The sequence below is a fragment of the Pelodiscus sinensis genome, chromosome 1 (genome assembly GCF_052426305.1).
Source record: "Pelodiscus sinensis isolate ZL-2025 chromosome 1, ASM5242630v1, whole genome shotgun sequence".
Lineage (NCBI taxonomy): Eukaryota > Metazoa > Chordata > Testudines > Trionychidae > Pelodiscus > Pelodiscus sinensis.
In genome coordinates, this window is record NC_143052.1 from 315424735 (window position 1) to 315438876 (window position 14142).

The 14142-nt window shown below is 47.1% G+C and overlaps 1 protein-coding gene across 2 annotated transcripts in view; it reads right to left on the minus strand.

The window, feature by feature from the left end:
- RNF17 (ring finger protein 17) overlaps nt 1-14142 on the minus strand; it is a 218453-nt gene that overhangs the window by 173058 nt on the left and 31253 nt on the right. The window lies entirely within an intron of this gene.

The following is a 14142-nucleotide window of genomic DNA, read 5'->3' on the forward strand; positions in this document are numbered from 1 at the left end:
TTGATCTCTTGCACTGTCCGGCTCCTGCCAGTTCCTCGAGCCTGCCCCAGTATCTGGAAGATAATAAGGAAAAAGAATCCAAGACAGGGAGGAGGATGGATAGTGGAGCACACATGGGGACACACAACTCAAAGAACCATCATTACTGCCCCAAGGTGAGTAACTTCCTCTTCTTCGAGTAGTGTCCCCATAGGTGTTCCACTGTAGGTGGATGTATAGCAGTACTCAGTTATAAGTGGTAGGTGGGCCTCGGATTTACGGTTTGACAGCAGGCAATAGGACCATGGAGGCCACAATACTGTCTTTTGTTTGAGCCTGCAAGATTGCATAGGGCTTCATAAAAGTGTCATTGGTGGAAGATGTAGCCACAATGCAGATGTCCTTGAGGGGAACCTGGTGAAGAAATGCTGTAGAAGTCGCCACCACCCTTGTCAAGTGTGCTCTAGGTGTCTGAGGTAGCGGTTTATTCCTTAACATATAACACTGTATAATGCAGGAGACACTGAGTTTGGAGATGCGTTGTGATGATAGCGGATATCCCTTACTGCATTCTGCTGTAGAAATGAGCAGATGATCACTTACAGAAAGATCGAGTCCTTTCTATCTAGAATGCAAGAGCTCTGAATTCATCCAATGAATGAGATATTGCAGCCTTTGTAGTTGAGTGTGGCTTAGGGTAGAAAGAAGGGAGTACAATGAATTCACTTATATGAAAGTCAGAACAAATCTTAGGAACAACGGAAGGATGTGGACGTAGTACTACATTGTCTATTAAAAATAGGGTAGGGTGGAACCGCCATTAAGGCTACCAACTTACTGACTCTGTGAGCAGAAATGATTGTCAGCAGAAAAAAATACCTTTAGTGTCATCACAGAGTATGGACAAGTAGCTAGCGGTTCGAGTACCCAGGTAAGAGTGTCCAAAACCATTTCTAAGTTTCATGATGGTGGTGGTAGCCTGCGTGGTGGATATAAGTTTGAAAGGCCCTTTATAAATCTCTTTGTGATGGGGTGAGCGAAAAGTGACCACCCTTCAAACTGGTTGGTGCGAGGCAGTGATCACTAATAGATGTACCTTTAAAGAGGAAAAGGATAATCCAGTATCCTTGAGGGATAGTAAGTAGTCCAAAGCTGTATGTAATGGTGCTGTTCTGGGGTCTAAATGCTTGTTAGAGCCCCAAGAGAGGAATCTACACCACTTTTGAAGATAAGTGGTTCAGGTGGATTGTTTTCTGCTGGGTAACAGTACATGTTTTATTTGGTTCGAGCACTGTAGTTGTTCCTGGTGGAACCAACAATGAGCCATGCTGTTAGGTAGAGAAAATGTGGCTGCAGGTGAAGTAAGGATTCCCTTTTCTGAGTTAGAAGAGCGTGCTGAATCGGAAGGTGGTAAGGAGACTGAAGAGACATCAGATACAGACAAGGAAACCATATCTGTCATGCCCAAATCGGTGCTATGAGAATAACTGTATCTCTGTCTCTGGCAATCTTTTCCAACACCTTGGGAATGAGTGGGATGGGGGAAACGCATATGATAGGGACCCTTCCAACTGAGAAAGAATGAGTCTCCTAGAGACTCCAGTCCAATGCTTGCTCAGGAGCAGTAATGGTGACACTTCTTGTTTATGTAGCAATCGAATAAGTCGATTTCTGGTGTACTCCATCATTGGAAGATGGATTGGAGGACCAGAGTGCAGTTCCCATTCATATCTGCTGTGATATTGTTTACTCCTGATAAGTATGAAGCTACAAGGGTAATTCTGTTTCGTATGCACCAGTTACATAAATCGGACCGCCTCTTTACATAAAGCATGAGAACGGGCATCTCCCTGGCAATTTAGGTAGTATATCGTTGATAAGTTGTCGGTCAATAGTCTGACATTTTTTGCCTTGAATATGTATAACGAAATGCTTACATGCATTGAACACAGCTCTGAGTTCTAATAAATTGATATGTAATGTAGTCTCTTGTGTGGTCCATAGTCCTTGTATTGACATGGCACTCATGTGGGCTGCCCATCTGATGAGGGATGCATCGTTAGTTACATGTACAGACGGTTGGTTTCAATGAAATGGTACACCTGCTAGAAGATTGCAGGGATTGGTCCCCATGTAAGAGAGTTTAAGATGTGAAGTGGAGGGGAGACCAGTCTCTGCACTTGTCTCTTGTGATGGTCGTATACAGTCACAAGCCAGTGTTGAAGACATCAAAGATGTAAATTGGCATGATCGAACACATAGGTTGTAGCTGCCATGTGACACATAAGCTGGAGACAGGTAAGTATGGGAACTGTGGGGCTGAGAGTAACAGTAGTAACCAGTTCTTGGATTGCTTAGACTCTCTGCATGGGGAGGTATGTTCTCGCAGATATGGAATCTAGCTTGGCACCTATGAATTCTAGAGTTCGTGTAGGTTGTAGCATTGACATTTGTGCATTGAATATAAGACCCAAGAGATTAAATGTTTGCCTGGTTGTTGCCATCATTCGCTGTGTCTCCCCTTCTGATGGACCTTTTACCAGACAATTGTCAAGGCATGGAAAAATAATCCTGGCTTGTCTAAGAAGATAGGCAGTGACAACAGCTAAAGTCTTTGAAAACGTCCCCGGTGCCAATAAAAGGCTGAATGGCAGTACTCAGCATTGGTAGTGATCTGTACCCACCACAAAAAGTAGGAACCATCTGTGCGTGGGATAAATAATTCTGTGAAAATAGGCATTCTGCAGGTCGAGGGTTGCAAACCAGTCTCCTTTCTCTAAAGCTGGGATTATTGAAGTGAGGGTAACCATTTTGAATCGTTGCTTTTGAAGATACCAATTCAATTAGAGGAGATCCAAAATAGGCCGCCATCCTCCAGTCTTTTTTGGTGTGAGAAAGTAACGGGAGTAGAAACCCTTGCACTATTTCCACTGTTCCTAAACTGAGTAGTCGCTGTACCTCTTGTTTTAATAGGTCTTCATGAGAGGGGTCCCTGAAGAGGGATGGGGGGGGGGGAAGAGGGAAGCAAGGTAAAGGGGATGGTGTACCCTGATGTTATTATATCGAGGACCCAACTGTCCGATGTGATGGCCACCCAGTGATGACAAAAAGACCTCAAATGGTGGTGGAAGGCCAGAGGAACGTGTGAGGTTTCATACAATATGGGGAGATTTTGCAGACCTCAACCTGCTGCTTGTTCGCCTGGTTGCCAGCATTGCAAGCGCCCTGTACGCATTCCCTCTGTGGGCGTTGTTTGCTCCTTGATTGATCAAAAGAGCGATGTTGGTATCTAGAGTAGGAGAACTCACACTCCATATCAAAAGCAACAGATTGTTTATGACAGAATGGGGGAGCATACATTCCAAGTGTATGCAATGTTGTTCTCTAGAATCTTTGCTGGAATGCAGCACATCATCCGTCTTCTCAGCAAATAATTTTTTTTTTGGCAAGAGAGATCTTCTGCCTTTGACTGAAGCTCACGAGGGACCCCCACAGATTGTAACCAGGAGGCTTTCCTCATAACTAGTGATGTTACAGTAGCTCTGATGGCCGTGTCAGCAACGTCTAGTACTATTTGGAGTGCTGTTTGGAGGAGGCATAGCTCTCCTAAACTATGGCTTTTAATACGGGTTTTTTTAGAGTCCGGCAAATGTTCTAAGAGAGAACTACTTCGTGTAGTTATCAAAGTTGTGATTGAAGAGTAGCACTGCATAGTTTTCTATACTCAGGAGTAAGGTGGCTGAAGAATAAAGCTCTCCCCCAAAGAGATTCATATGTTTATTATCCTTATCTGTTGTGTTTTTATATTGTGGTCATTTGGCTCTGTGTTGAAAAGTGTCGACAACTAACAAATTTGGTTGAGGGTGGGAAAATAAGAAATCAGTTCCTTTTGGAAGGACAAAATATCGTTTGTCAACTCTTTTGTTAGTTGGAGTTGCCGAAGCTGGGGTCTGTTATATCTCATTGGCAGCCTCCATGATGGCATCATCTATGGGGATTGCAATTTTTCCCTATTGTGAGGCCTGGTGGTTTTTAAGGAGCCTGTGTTGTTTCTCAGATACCTCAGTTAATGTGATGTCCTGAGATGCAGCCACCCTTTTGAAAAGCTCCTGAAACTGCCTCAGGTCGTCAGGAGGGGACTGGTCACCAGGTATGACCGCTTTGTCAGCAGATGACAACAACTGATTGGTCAGTGATACATCTGGTAGGTGCTCTGCGGCCTCGGAGAGTTGACCTTCCTCCAGTTCTGAATGATGAGCTGCAGAGGGTGCATTAGGTGGTGACATTGTTATTCCCTGAATATGTGAAGGTTGCGAGGAAGCTGAGAGAGCACGGGAGATTGGGTGACTGTGGCAGCAAGGGTAGTTATATTCAGAATGATTACAGCAATGATGGGTTGAGTCATGCCAAGAATGTCTCCTCTAGTATGTCGGACTAGGTCATCTGTGGTAAAACTGAACTGGTGAAATGTGCCGAGATGATATACTGCTTCTATAGTACACCAGATGATGTGGCGGTAGGTGAGAGGAATGGGGTGAGCATGGTGATCCCCTTGAAGGAGGAGGAGGATAATGAGGGGATGGTGATAAACAGTACCTAGGTGCATGGCGCCTAGCTTGTTCACGTGGAATGCAACCATATTCTCCTCAAATAAAAACAGATGACAGGGAAGAGGTGGAGCGGAAGACGGTGCCAGTGAGAACATCAGCGGTTCCAGACTCGCTGATCTGATGGAGGCAGATTTATGAGGTGCTTTCTTCGGCACCAGAGAGCTGGACAAGGCATATGGTACCAAAGATACTCATGCTGAGCTGGTCGGTGCCGAGGTTGTCGGCACGTGTGTAGCAGGCGCAAAGGTCATTGGTATGTTTGTTGATAGCTCCGACGCAGAAGGTGCCGATGTCGGTACCACCGTACACGTTAAAATGGTTGACAGCACTGTTATAGATTTTTGTCATGATTTAGACTCCAAAAGTGACTTATGTTTGGGTGCCACTGAGCCTGACATGCCAGGCTTATCACCGACACTCACTTGCGCTGAAAGTACAGACCAAGTTTGCAAGGCTCTTTTTCGAGCTGGAGCCGGCAGTACCGAAAGAGCCTTTCTTTTCTCCGCTCTAGGAGACTGTGGAGTGTAAGATATATGAGAATGCTCCGGCAGCTGAAGCGCTTTGTCAAATAAAATCATTTTTAATCTCATCTTCCTGTCCTTACCTGCCCAAACACTGGACACATTTTTGAGGTGCCTGGGCCTCGTCAAGACACTAGATACGCTTGGCATGACCATCCGAAGCTGGCATGGCGTCACCACATGTAGCACACTTCTTAAAGCTGGAAGAGCCCGGCACGGCTAATTGCACAACATACAAACTTTTTTTCTTTAAAATAAACTATAACTAGAACTATAAAAACTGTAAATCTAACTACAAGACTAAACTAACTAACTATTCTATTCCTGACAGGATTTCTGTAAGGAGAAAAGGCTCGCTCCATTTGTGACTGTACGAAGAAGGAACTGGTGGGAGTTAGACTCTGCGAGAGATCAAAAGAGCATGAAGGGCACAAGGCGCATGCCATGCATGCACAGTCCAGATGACCACTGCTCAAGAAAACTCTGATCTGGGGCACGGAGACGACCCGACACCTACAGTGGAGCACCTACGGGAACACCACTCGAAGAAGAAACAACAGTTGCCTGTTTCTGTAACTGGTGTTCTTCAAGATGTGTTCCTCAGGTCCATTCAATGTAGATATATGTACTCACCACATGCATCAGTGCTATAAGATTTTTCCTTAGCAGTACTCATAGAAGAGCTGGCTCAGACAACCCCTGGAGTGGCGTGCACATACTGTGCAATACAGAGTGCCTCCCTCAAGTTCCTTCTTGCTGGAAAATTCCAACAGTGCAGAAGGAGGGCTGGATGTTGAATGGACATGAGCAACATCTCAAAGAACACTAGTTATGGAAAAAGGTAAACTGTCTTTTCTTTAAGTGATTGCTCATGTCAATTCAACAAGGTGACTGCAAGCAGTATGTCCAGAGATGGGAGGAGTTCACTGGCATGCTGACTGCCACTCTGAAGGCCACGCCCTCACAGGCTTGTTGTATCAGGGTGTAGTGGTGGTAAAAAAGTGCATCGAAGAACAGCGTTCCAGTGTCCAACATTCGAACATTGGTGAGGAATGCCATCAAGGAGGCTTTCACTCTGGTTGACTGAGCCCTGAGGAGAGGAGGAGCTTGAGTACTTGCCAGCTGATAGCATGTCTAAATGCAGGAGGTTATCCAAATAAAAACCCACTGTGTGGATACTTGGAGACCTTTCATTTGTTCAGCAAAGGAGACAAAGAGTTGGGGTGGCTTTGTTCGGTCAATGCAGAACATGAGATCTCTGCAAATATCCAGGGCATGCAGTCCCCCTCCTCGGTGGTCACATGAGGCTTTGTGGAGAAGACTAGGAGGAAGATATCCTAACCCATGTGAAAAGCAGAGGCCACCTTAGGTAGAAAGGCAGGGTATGGCTGGTGCTGCACCTTGTCGTATCAACAGGCCAAGGTGGTAACAAAAAGCAGAGAAGATCCACATGCATATAGTCTTTGCAGGAGTTGCTCCTGATGAGCCAATAATCCAGGAAAGGACAGATCTGCACCCCTTTTTGCCTGAAGTGGGTGGCCACCACTGACGTAACAGCCAAACTGGGTCAGACCAAAAGTCCATTTAGCCCAGTATGCTGTCTTCTGACTGTGGCCAATGCCAGGTGCCCAGAAGGAATGAAGAGAACAGATAATCATCAAGTGATCCATTCCCCATTGCCCATTTCCAGCTTCTGACAAACAGAAGCTAAGGACACCATACCTGCCCATTCTGGCTAATAGCCTCTGATGGACGTATCGGCCATGAATAGATCTAGGTCTTTTTTGAACCCTGTTATGTCCTGGCCTTCATAACATCCTCTGGCAAGGAGACCCACAGATTAACTGTGCACTGTGTGAATACTTCCGTTTTTGTTTTAAACCTGCTACGTATTAATTTTGTTTGGTGATCTCTAGTTCTTGTGTTATGGGAATAAGTAAATAACTTTGTATTCAAATTTTCCACACCAGTCTTGATTTTATAGACCTCTATCATCTTCCCCCTTAGCTGTCTTTTCCAAGTTGAAAAGTCCCAATCTTGTTATTCCCCCCTCCTATCAAAGCTGTTCTATATTCCTAATTTTTTTTGTTGCTCTTTTCTGAACTTTTTCCAATTCCAAGATATCTTGAGATAAGGCAAACACATTTGCACACACTATTCCATTTGTGGGCATAACATGGATTTACATAGAGGCATTATGATATTCTCCATCTTATTAGGAACCCTTTTTTAAGGGTTCCTAATGTTGTTTGCCTTTCTGCTTCACTTGAGTGGAGTTTAGAGAGTCCAAGATAAAAACATAAGAACGGCCATACTGGGTCAGACCAAAGGTCCATCTAGCCCAGTAGTCTGTCTGCCGACAGTGGCCAGCACCAGGTGCCCCAGAGAGGGTGGACCGAAGACAATGATCAAGCAATTTGTCTCCTGCCATCCTTCTCCAGCCTCTGATAGAAATGGTGTCCCTGGCCTCTGTTTATCTCCTGGCTAATAGCCTTTTATGGACCTAACCTCCATGAAATTATCTAGCTTCTCTTTAAACTCTGTTATACTCCTAGCCTTCACAGTCTCTTCTGGCAAGAAGTTCCACAGGTTGACTACATGTTGTATGAAGAAGAACTTCCTTTTATTAGTTTTAAACCTGCTACCCATTAATTCCATTTGGTGTCCTCTAGTTATTCTATTATGGGAACTAATAAATTATTTTTCTTTATTCACCCTCTCCACACCACTCATGATTTTATATACTTCTATCATATCCCCCATCTCCTCTTTTCTAAACTGAAAAGTCCCAGTCGCTTTAACCTTCATATGGGACCCGTTCCAAACCCCTAATCATTTTAGTTGCCCTTTTCTGAACCCTTTCCAAGGCCAAAATGTCTTTTTTGAGGTGAGGATTTCTCTTGATGGAGAGTAAATTAGTTATTACTGCTCATTTTATATGCATAGTTGGGATTATGTTTTCCAATATGCATTACTTTGCATTTAGAGACATTAAAATTCATCTATCATTTTGTTGCCCAGTCACCTAGTTTTGTGAGATCCTTTTCAAGCTCTTCCCAATCTGCTATTTTTTCCTAACGATGGGTACTGGGAAACCACAGTTTGGGAAACGTTGCTTTAGATTGAGGGTGGCGTTCCAATCTCCCAGATCCAGGGAAGGGATGATGGAAGCCTGGGGCACCATATGAACTAGAGCCTTACCAGGTAACGGTTCAGGTGTCACAGGTCCAGAATGGGCTGGAGGCACCAACTCCCTTTGCCCCCCCCCCCCAACCTGGGATCAAAAAATAGTGGGAATAAAACACTTGGTTCCTGTAGCAATGCGGAAGTCCATTTCCCCAAGTCTGAGCAAACCCTCAATTTCCTGCAGGAGTGTCTCATGATAGCTGGAGCATACAACCCTGTTCCACCAGGCTAAGGACACAGTGATCCATAGTTAGAGTGCTAGATGAGAAGAAAGGGTGGTCCTGGTGGGAGAAGTTTAAAGGGAAAGGACATGGTGGTCTGAGAGGTACGTTGGCCATATACCCTCAAAAGCAACACTTAGAGGCAACTTTAGGATAGTACAAGTTGGGTTGTTCAGAAGAGTGAGACTTGGACTCTCTCTTCCTGATCCCGTTACATTTGTTCTGCCTGAGTCCATACGAGGTTGGGAAGGCTGAGCATACTGGGTCTGAGGCTTAAATTTCTTACATGCCAACTCAGGGACATACAGACGGAGAGTATTAAAGGAATCCTTCCACCCACGCAGCTTAATGTCTGTCAACTCTGCAAACAGGGCTGCCCCATTGAAGGGGAGATCCTGCAGAGATTGTTGCACTTTGGGAGAGAGGCAGAGAGAAGCAGCCTGGACGCCCTCCATATGGAATGTGGCACTCTGTCCACTGCATCTGAGGTACACTGGAGTGCTGCTCAGGCAGCCATTGCTCCCTCCTACACCAGGGCTCAAAACACCTTCTGACAGTCCTCCAGAAGAGAAGACCCAAACTTGGTGATAAACTGCCACATGTTTACTTCATAGCAGGCTATGATGATTTGATCATTTGTCACCCGGAGTTGTAGGCTGGAGGATGAATAAAACTTTTGCCCAAATTAAGTCAGATCTCTATGAGTCTTTATTTTTCAAGATCTTACAGGCGTCTGCTAGGTGACTCTCACCCAAACGCTTTAAACAGCTATCATGAGGGTATCCCTTGGGCATGAATTCAGCACATACAGCACAAGCCTTAAAGCTTTGCGGCCCAGGCATTTCTCACCCCTCAAGGGGGAGAAGGAAAAAAAAAACACAGAACTGCCAACTATCTAACTAATTTTAACTATTTACAACTATCTACAATACTAAGAGAAACGGGAACCATTAATTACTCTAACAGAGAGTCACGCTCTAACGACCGTCACGGGTGGTAAGAAGGAACTGAGGAGGGGGAGCACCGGCAGGGGTACTTATGCTCTGCCATAGCAGCGCCAAAGGTACCGCTAGGAAAAACGCTCTGGAAGACGCAGTGCATGCAGTGCGCACACCTGATTTGAATGGACATGAGCAACCACTCGAAGAAGAATAAGCATTTCCCCCAAAACCTCTGAGAGTGAGGGATCATTTTCCAAGATAGGATATAGATTGTGGATAATGCGTTGGAGGGGTTTAAGTTGTGGACTGTAGGCACCATATTTTAGTGAATATAACTCACGGGCTATATTCATTTTTACAAACCCCGCATCCACCCCGTGGGGTATACTCGGGTGTGGGGTATACAACATTTTTTTACTCACCTCCAGTTTATATACAGGCAGTCCCCGACTTACATGGATCCGACTTACGTCGGATCCCTAGATACGAACGGGGTGAGGCAACTCCCGCACATGCGCAGCAGCATTCCCAGGCTCGCTCACCTGGGTCCTAGGATCCTCCTCCTCCTCGGGCCGGCTCCGACTGGGGTCCCGCAGAGCTGCCCGGCAGAGGAAAAGTGCCTCCCCCTGCCAGCAACAGGCTGCCCCCTCCCCTGAGCAACAGGCTGCCGAACAGACAAAAGCAGCCTCTCTGCCCCTCCTCCCCTCTATACATGCCGGGCTCCCAGAGCGCAGCAGCGTCCCCGGGGCTCGCTCACCTGGGTCCTAGAATCCACCTCCTCTTCGGCCGGCTCCAACTGGCCTCTGCCTGCAGCAGCTGGCCACAGGGACAGGGATCCCGCAGAGCTGCCGGGCAGAGGAAAAGTGCCTCCCCACGCCCGCTGCCCCCCCCCCCGCGGCCTCGCATCCTGCACGCCTCCCCCCTCCCCCCCTGCCAGCAACAGGCTGCCCCCTCCCCTGAGCAACAGGCTGCCGAACAGCAGACAAAAGCAGCCTCTCCGCCCCTCCTCCCCCTATACATGCTGGGCTCCCTGGGCAAACAAAGACTCCACCAAAACAAACAAAGTGCTGGCCTCATTGTGTTAGCAAAAAAAGGACCCTCCTCCTAGAACCCTGGATGGTGTGTGGAAATAAAGCTATTAGCTCAAAGCATGGTGCAGAGCTGTTTGGTATTTGATGAGTTACTCCTTTAGTCCTGAGTTTGTCACAGGGACAGAAATAGATGTGAAATCTTCTGAACAGGGGAACAGACAGCAAAACAAACATTAGAGGGGAGTTAACCTTTCCCTATGCTATCCAAAATTAAAAAAAATGTTTGGCTAGAGTTTCCCCTACAATATGTACCAGTTCCGACTTACATACAAATTCAACTTAAGAATAAACCTACAGTCCCTATCTTGTACGTAACCCGGGGACTGCCTGTATTAAAAATGTATATACCTGGACTGAGGTTGAGATGGACATAGGAGACAGATTTGTTGGACATAGGAGACAGATATCTGGTGGTGAGCGCTCCCCCGCCTCTGCACCTGCTGTACAGCTGCCAGCCTTTGAGGCAGGGGGAGCGCTCATCTCCCGGTTCCTGTGCAAGAGTGCTCCCCCTGCCCCTTCCTGTGGCTGTGCAGGAACCGGGAGATGAGCACTCCCCTGCCCGGAGGCTGGCAGCTGTGCAGCGGGAGAAGAGGGGTGTTTAGCTACTGGTTCCTGCGCAGCCGCAGGAAGGGGAAGGGGGAGCACTCTCATTCCCCCACCTGGAGGTTGTGTGGCCGTATGGGACTCGGGGGTGAGTGCTCCCCTGCCTGGAGGTTGTGCTGCTGACGGCTGTGCAGCAGGGGAAGGGACGGGGGAGCACTTACCACTAGGTGGGATTGCGGAGTTTGTAAAAATGACTATAACCCATGGATTATATTCGCTAAAATATGGTACATTAGGAAATTAATCATTCACCATTTTATTCACTGGAGATGAGCGCTCCCCCACCTGGAGGCTGGTGGCTGCGCAGGCGCAGGAAGGGGAAGGGGGAGCACTCTCATTCTCCCGCCTGGAGGTTATGAGGCCATGTGGGACCCAGGGGGGGTGAGTGCTCCCCCGCCTGGAGGTTGTGCGGCTGTATGGGAACAAGGCGGGGTGAGTGCTTCCCCATCCGGAGGGTTGCTAATTCACCTCCCCACCTATAGAAGACCCTCCTCCTCTGCACTGTTTGAAAAAAAAAAAGTCTTGTATATCCTGCGGGTTATACTGGTGTGCGGGGTATACAAGATTTTTTTTTTATCAAACTGCAAACGAGGCCAATGCTCGACGTACATCTAGGGTATGAAGTAAGGAGTCCCGATTTGAAGTATGGGGCTTAGGATAAAAAACAGGCAAAACGACTGGTTCGTTAACATGAAATTGCGTAGCGACCTTAGGAATAAAGGCTGGATGAGTACGTAGCGTAACTGAGTCCTTGGTAAAAACAGTGAAAGGTGGTATTGCCATTAATGCTGCCAGTTCACTGACCCTGCGGGCAGATGTAATGGCTAACAAGAACACCACCTTGCTATTGAGCATTGGTAACTAAGTGGTGGCTAAAGGCTCAAAAGGTGGGTACATCAATGCATCAAGTACCAGATTAAGGTTCCAAGAAGGAGGAATGGGCCTTCACGGGAGTTTAGGATTAGCTATCCCCTTAAGCAGCCTTTTTGTCATAGGGTGAGTAAATACTGAATGGAAGGCGGTAATTGCAGAGAGGTGAACCCGTAGGGTAGACATCGAGACCCCCGATTGATGCAAAGATAGAATATAATCAAGGATCGTATGCATCGGTGCAGAATGTGGTTGAATGTCAATTTCGCCACATCAAACCACAAATCTCTTCCATTTTGCCACGTAAGAGCGTCTTGTGGTTTGCCTCCAGCTGTTCAACAATAGTCTTTACCGCTTCTAAACAGAGTTGCTCATCTACCCCGAACCACTTATGAACCATGCTGTCAGGTGAAGGTTCTCTGGTTTGGGGTGAAGCAGTAATCCCCGGTTCTGGGAGAGGAGGTCTGGGTAAGGGGCGTGGTGGTAATCGGGACATTCTGTGGACGAATGGATACCACGATTGTCTTGCCCAGGCTGGTGCTAGAAGAATGACATGGGCTGAATCCTCTCTGATTTTCTGAATTACTCTCGGGATCAACACTGTCAGTGGGAATGCATAGTGTAGAGTTGCCGTCCAACGGACTAGTAATGCACCGCCCAGAGAGTCCTTTCCCATGCCCCCTCAGGAGCAATAAAGATGACATTTTTTGTTCTTGCAGGTCGCAAAGAGGTCTACTTGTGGTATCCCCCAGAACCGGAAAATGTCTTCCAAGACATCGGGACGAATTTCCCATTCGTGATCCTGAGGAAAAATTCTGCTCAGGGCATCTGCCGTGACATTGCTCATACCCGGTAAGTATGTTGCTACCAGATTGGTCCGGTTTCGTATACACCAGTGACATAGGTGGACTGCTTGTGCACATAATCGGAGTGATCGTGCTCCTCCCTGCCGATTGATGTAGTACACAGCTGCTATGTTCTCCGTAAGGACGCGGACGGTTGCTCCAGCTATAAGTGAATGGAAATGCTTGCAGGTGAGAAACACAGCTTTTAGCTCTAGGAGGTTAATATGGGAGAGGGCCTCTGGTACGGACCATCTGCCCTGTACGGACAGACCTTGGATGTGTGCTCCCCAGCCCAAGAGGGAGGCATCCATAGTCAACTGGATCGATGCTTGCTGGAATTTGAATGGAACTCCTGCTAGCAGATTTCCTGGACGCAACCACCAACTCAGAGATCTGCAAACTAGAGGGGTAGGAGTTACTACTTTGTGCATGGAATGCTTCACTGGGATGTACACAGAAGTCAACCAATCTTGAAGGCAACGGAAATGAAGTCTGGTGTGCTGAACCACAAAGGTGGTAGCGGCTATATGGCCCATAAGGCGAAGACAGGTAAATACTGTAACCATAGGCACCTGGATGACTACTGTGGCTAGATCGTGCAAAAGTTGGAAGGGCTCCCGGGGTAAGTATGCACGGGCCGTGATGGAATTGAGGCGTGCACCTATGAAATGTATAGCTTGCGTGGGATCCGGCAAAGACTTCTTGTCGTTGATTATGAGGCCAAGCGAGCGAAATGTTTGTCTGACCAGCATCACCATGTGTTGGACTTCTTGACTGGACCTGCCCTTTATGAGGAAGTCGTCCAAACACGAAAATATGATCACATTTCTGCGTCGCAAGTACACTACTACCGCCAGAGTTTTTGAAAACACCCGGGGGGCAGACGCAAGGCCAAATGGAAATGTTCATTGCCGAGAGTGGGCTGCAAACCAATCGTCCTTCTCTAGTGACGGTAAGGGTGAGCATCTTGAACCTCTGACGGTGGAGGTATTTGTTCAATTTTCTGAGGTCGAGGATCGGCCTCCATCCTCCGGTCTTCTTCTCTGTGAGAAAGTTCCTCGAGTAGAAGCCTCTTCAACTGAACTGGGGGAGTACGGGCTCTATGGCTCCTATGGAGAGCAAACGCAGTGCCTCTTCTTTTAAGCGGCTCTCGTGAAAGGGGTCCCTGAAAAGGGACGGGGTTAGTGGATTTGTGGGTGGTATGGTAGGGAAGCGGATAGTAAGCCCAGATGCCACCAGTTGAAATACCCAACGTTCTGATGTAATTGCTGTCCA